The 6,000-nt window shown below is 43.1% G+C and overlaps 1 protein-coding gene across 1 annotated transcript in view; it reads right to left on the reverse strand.

The window, feature by feature from the left end:
* The window catches only part of LOC134303070 (neuronal migration protein doublecortin-like), a 33,473-nt gene extending 28,074 nt beyond the window's left edge, over positions 1 to 5,399 (reverse strand). Inside the window, exon 1 of the mRNA XM_062988328.1 lies at positions 5,197 to 5,399. The gene's annotated coding sequence lies outside the window, so the exon portion shown is untranslated. The remainder of the gene's footprint in view (positions 1 to 5,196) is intronic.
* Positions 5,400 to 6,000: the final 601 nt, after the last annotated feature.

Below are 6,000 nucleotides of genomic sequence, written 5' to 3' on the forward strand. Positions count from 1 at the left end.
GGACGTGTCCCAAATCACACAGTAATTACTACACGGCTACATGTCCCAATCCACTTTATTCAGAGAAGTGAACATTTTGGGCTCTGTGTACACTGTTAGAACGCATCGAGGCGTCCCACGAGAGGATTTTCTCCTGTACACCTGTATAGAGCAGGGTGTGGTTTTGGCCCCGCTGTGAGTCCTCTGTCCTCTTTGTACCTTTGTCCCCTCAGCCAGGTGTTCTAACATGAACTCACACGACACTCGCTCGTCCTTCCTGTCACATTGTCTCACATCAGACCTGTTTTATAGAGTCGTGATTTCTCTATTTATTTTATTTTGAATTATACTTTTTGAATCCTGTTTTTAAGAGTCCGTGTGTTTGGACTCGGTTTTGTCCTCAGTTCCCCTCTAAAGACTGTGAATAAGCCTCGCTGCACCACCCACCTCCACACACGGGACGGAGCAGCATGTGTGGGCCGAGCCCCCTCTAACCGAATCCTTCCTTCCCCCGGAGCGCCGGGTGTTCCTTTGAAGAGAAATTTGTCTCTTTAATTCTTAATGCTGTGCTTGTACAGAGTGGATCGGACGTACAGAGAGAAGGAAACGATTCCAAACCCCTTTAAATCCGATATAAGACAGAAAAGCAAACAGCAGACGAGCAGAAAGAGCCGCCACAACAATAATGAAAAACTTTCACTGTCGGGGTTTAATCCAGATGTTTTCATCAGTCTGATGTGTTTAGTCTGATCACAGATGAAACCGAGCAGCTCAGGAGCTTCATGATGGAATATCAGACTTTGAATCTTTGAGTTATCTGATAGCAGCCAAAGTGTCTCCACATTTCCTTATTAATAATCAAATACATTTACTATTATTATTGTTGTTATTATCATTAATATTATTACTATATTATTATCATATTATTATATCACTATTATTGTAGTTTTATTATTATTGTCATTAATTATTTATTATTTCCAATACTGTATTATGAATATAATATTATTTTAATAGTGTTGTTATCACATTATTGTTTTATATTACTATCATTTATTATGAATGTTTAAATTATTATTATTATTATTTATAATGTTGAAAATGATGTATGTATATTACATTTATATATTTAGTAGTCCATGCTTGTGCTTAGAGCTCCCAAATATGCAATATATGACCAAAGTATGTGGACACCCTTATGAAGTTTTTCATTTAACTTCATTTTTAAGGTTTTCTGCTTTATCCTGGTCAGGGTTGTGGTGGTTCCAGCCTCCCCAGAATCACAGAGGAAGCTCTTCTGGTCGTACGCCGTTGTGGAGAAAATGCTGGAAATGTGAAACCTGAGTAGAATTCAGGTGAGCAGAAAGAAGCACATAGGTGGCCCTTCCCAAAACTGACAGTGGCTTTAACTAAGCTAGAAACGGTCGGCATCCTAATTCATCTGTGTGCGAGATGATGGCTGAAGGACTGAAGGGTGTCAGCAGTGAGGAGGTTCTTCCATATCAGCAGCCAGCAGAGTCCCTGCGGTTCAGCCCTGACGAAATAAAAGCCCAAAACTGATAGTCCAGACGTCTAATCGGCGTGTTTGAGGCGCCCCTTTGTCCCTCCCTGCAGTAGAGGACAGCTGTCCTCACGCTCTATCTCAGGAGCGCAGATGCTGCTAAGTATGTCGTTTCCTCCAGACTGGAACGCAGGGGCGTGGCCCATACTTTATAACTCCACAGTTCTAAACCACAGCACGTCGTATATGTGACATTGACATGGTACAGAATTCATTTTATTATATAATAACTAATAAATGATGATTTTGCTAGAGCTGAATAATAATAAAGATCTTTAAGGTTGAAGTGATGTTAAACTTGTAGTTCTAATAAAAGAGGCTAAGCAGCGGATCCAGAAGTGCAGCGTGTCCTCCGCCTTCCTGTCCTGATGGGATCTTAATTACACCATTAATCAGCACGTAACGCTTCCGCACCATGTTTAGGCGCTAAGCTAATTATAAGATGCTAAAGGTTGGTAAATGGCCTGTCTCGCTGCGTTAGCTGTTATTAGCTGAACAGGAACCCTTGCTCTTTTTCTGCACCCCCGTCCCTCTGTACTTTTCAGGCGTAGACAATGTGGTGGTGTGTGCTGGCCCATGTCCAAACTCTTAGACACCTCCAGGGGGCGCTATGGGACTGGAGGTATCGTTTTAATCTGTATTCATATACAGTTCATGTCTTATTGGTCTTGTTTTAGCATTTAGCAGACGCTTTATGACCGAATACCATGCAAGCAATTGATGGTCCCTTACCCAACAGCACGTCTTACAGAATATTGTAGTCATCACCTAATGCAGCAGTTTAATCAGATACAGGAGCAGCGTAGTGTGGACACGTGGTGGAGCCAGCACAAGACGCTTCTACATTTTAATGCCAACGCACCACCCCCTCCACCCCAACCACACGTATGTAACTGCCCCCTCCAGAGGGTTCCCCATGCCGTGTAATACCCCGGGTCTAGATAAGAGCCAATGATGTCACTGCTGATGTCAGAGAGCTAACGTAGCGATAATAAAACTTTCAGACACGTGCGAGTGGAGCTCAAACGTTCATTACGTACTTATGAGAGAATGTTCCAATAAACCACGATATGGGATTCTGGGAAACGTGTGTGTGTGTGTGTGTGTGTGATGGGATCCCATTTGAACACTGTATGTAGGATACAAAGGGCATGTGGTGATATTTAGTAAGAGCTACTTATAGATTTTTTCATTTTAATTGTATGGTCAAAAGTATGTGGACACCTGCTGGTGAGTTCATCTGACATCCCATTCCAAGACTATCAGCCGGATTATGGTGATGCCCCTCCTTTGCAGAGTCGATAACGATCTCCATTGGACTGTGTCTGTGGGAATTTCTGACCATTTACAATGCTGGTCAAGAAAGCCTGACACACAATGAATGTCCCTGTTCATCCCAACGGTGTTCAAAGGTGAGGGGTTGAGATCCAGGCTCTGTGAGTTTGGAACACAGTCAAGGAAAAGGCCTTCCCCAGACTGATGGCACAAAGTTGAAAACATTCATTGTTAGATAACGGATTTTAGTGTTGGCGGGTTACGTCATGCCTCATGGGACTTGATTGGTGCCTGAGGGCTTGGTATATAAATTAGTTTTGCAAGTGTTTATGGGTAATGTTAATTTCTGTTATCTACCATTTTGTGTCACGTATTGGCTTTGGTGGGGTCTGCATGTGTGTGTGTGTGTGTGGGGGGGGGGGGGCTTGGATGTCTGTAACTTCACTACTGGGAGCTCTGCTCTCTGTACATAGCTCAATATAAATGCAGACCTTGGTTCTTCACAGTCTAGTTAAGCCCCATGTTAGTGTAACACCTTCAATTAGGAAGTGTCCACATACTTTTGGCAATAGTGTGTAGTTATGAGTTTCTGATGTGAAGGCTACTGAATCCTAACAATAGGCCTTGTAGCCTTTAGCGTTTGTGATCTGCTGGGATTCAACTCAATCAGGCCCTTCACACACACACACACACACACACACACACACAGGTATCATGAGAAAACCACTGAATGCTACACACAATGGTATGTAAACAACTGGAATTAATCCTGAGGATTAAAAGATGTTCAGAAATCAAAAATCAAAAACCAGCTCTGAGAACGTGTGTGTGTGTGTGTGTGTGTGTCCAAAACTAAATGGGAATTAGGCGTGCTTCACAGCTGACAGAGGGGCCGGACACACACCCATCTGCTCCTCTAATGGACAATAAATGACACACACACACACACACACACACACACACACACACACACACACACACACACACACACACACACACACACACACACACACACACACACACACACACACACACAGTCCTGTGTCCTACACGGTGGATCCAACAGCACCCTGGACAGGGCGCCAATTCAGGGTACCGCACACTAATCAATTTGCTTACTCAGAAAAAAGCCAATCCACCTACTGCATGTTATGCATGGATGCATTTATGACAACCAACACATACATTCAAACCTACTTTATCCTGCCACCAAACATCTGCCCTGTCCCATAAGTCTCAGGATGACACCCCCTCCATCAGGATGGAAATGTGTATGGTAAAGGTCTATCATTCAGACCTATACTGTTCTTTTGGTGCACATCACACATATCTGCACTGCTTTCACATTCACATAGTGAATTTTTCAAACAGAGTCGTATTTTGATCAACACCCCACTCACCAGATTCATTCAGTGTCGTTCCCTAGTGCTTGTATTGGGGAAGATCCATTTGGTGTGGATGAATTCTATTGGCCTGCACAGAGCCCTGAGCTAACCTAATGGTACGTTGATTGTGAGCCTGGCCTTCTGACCTTACACATGCTCTTTTACATAAATGGCCACAGATTCCCACAGGCACACTCAAACCTTGTGATATGCCTTCCCAACCTGTGTAGACTGTTATAGCCCTATATGAAGGGGTCCAATTCCATACTGGTTCACATGGTTTTGGAATGAAATGTCCAGTCAGCTCACGGCCTTTACATGAAGAAGCTGCCGGAACACAGGACCGTTCTCTACATCTCTGTAAGCTTAGAGTCCATGTGCTCCTACTCTTCTTTGTCCATGTGATAAGAAATAAAGTTCAGTCTGCCGTTAAGGTGCAGATTTTGGAGCATGGAGATACAGTCCTGAGTCTATGTGATGTGAAGCTCACTGGACTGTGGTCAGTGTCACCCATGTTATTGTACTTATATATAATGTATATATGTACACACCCACCCAGAGAAAAAAATTTAAAGGCCACACTACAGCCAGTTAGACAAAAGCAATTCTGAAAAATTAATTAATGAATTGAAATATTAATAGAACCTGGACTGATTTACTGACTGACTGACTGATTGTGAGATAACGGCTTCAGGCAGGTCGGTTATGTGGTTTGAAATTTGACCGTTAATTTAATTTTGAATCTGAGGCGACATTCAAATTTAAATTTAAAATAACGGTTAAATTGTAACGGTCTTAACCGTCAGTTTTCTGAGGCGGCTCCTGATGCAGTGTGTAAAAGAGCGATTTTAACGGTTTTTTCAGGTCACATCACAGCTCACAAGTTAAATCACACACAAAAAATCCAATAAGAAAGGAATGAATGAAAACTTTAAATAAACGTCATTTTATTCGGTATTATTAAGTAAAATGAGAAGGTAAGCGGCCGGTACTTACCGGTGAAGCTGCCGGTATGAGCGCGTGTGACAGTCCTTGTGTGTGGAGCTCGCGCGGGTGGGTGTGGATACTGCAGGATCGCGAGCTGCCACCGCTACCTCTCCCTCTCGTGCCTTTGTCTGTGTGCGTGCTCGTGCCGGTGGGGCCGCGTGGTTGTAAACCCACCCTTCATGAGCGCGCACGCACGCACGCACGCACGGCACAGCGCGATACCGTTTAAAGGCCCGATCACCGTGAACGCGCCGACAGTACAGGTGACGTCATTTACCCAAAGAGCTGCTTACTTTCTCAGTGATTGTACATTTACATTTTCAGCATTTATCAGAAGCTTTAATCCAAAGCGACTTACAGTAGTGACGGTGTACAGTGTGAGCAATTGAGGGTTAAGGGCCTTGCTCAAGGGCCCAACAGTTGCAACCTGGCAGTGGTGGGGCTTGAACCAGTGACCTTCTGATTACTAGTCCAGTACCTTAACCGCTAGGCTACAGCTGCCCTGATTCTTTAAGAAAAGTGTAAATAAATAAATGTATACATCATTTACATCATCAAGCAGTTTAACTTTGTGCTTATAAATCTAAACAAGAGAGTATACATTTATTAACATTATAGCTATATAAACTATATGGACAAAAGTATTGGGACACCACTTCTAATTATTAAATTCATGTGTTTCAGTCACAACAGTTAATAACAGGTGTAATAAATGAATCATATTAAGGACGTGATATGCTTCCAACTTTGCAGCAACAGTTTAGGGAAGGCCGTTTCCTGTTCCAGTACGACTGTGCCCTTGTGCTCAGGGTA

The sequence above is a fragment of the Trichomycterus rosablanca genome, chromosome 26, assembly GCF_030014385.1.
Source record: "Trichomycterus rosablanca isolate fTriRos1 chromosome 26, fTriRos1.hap1, whole genome shotgun sequence".
NCBI lineage: Eukaryota > Metazoa > Chordata > Actinopteri > Siluriformes > Trichomycteridae > Trichomycterus > Trichomycterus rosablanca.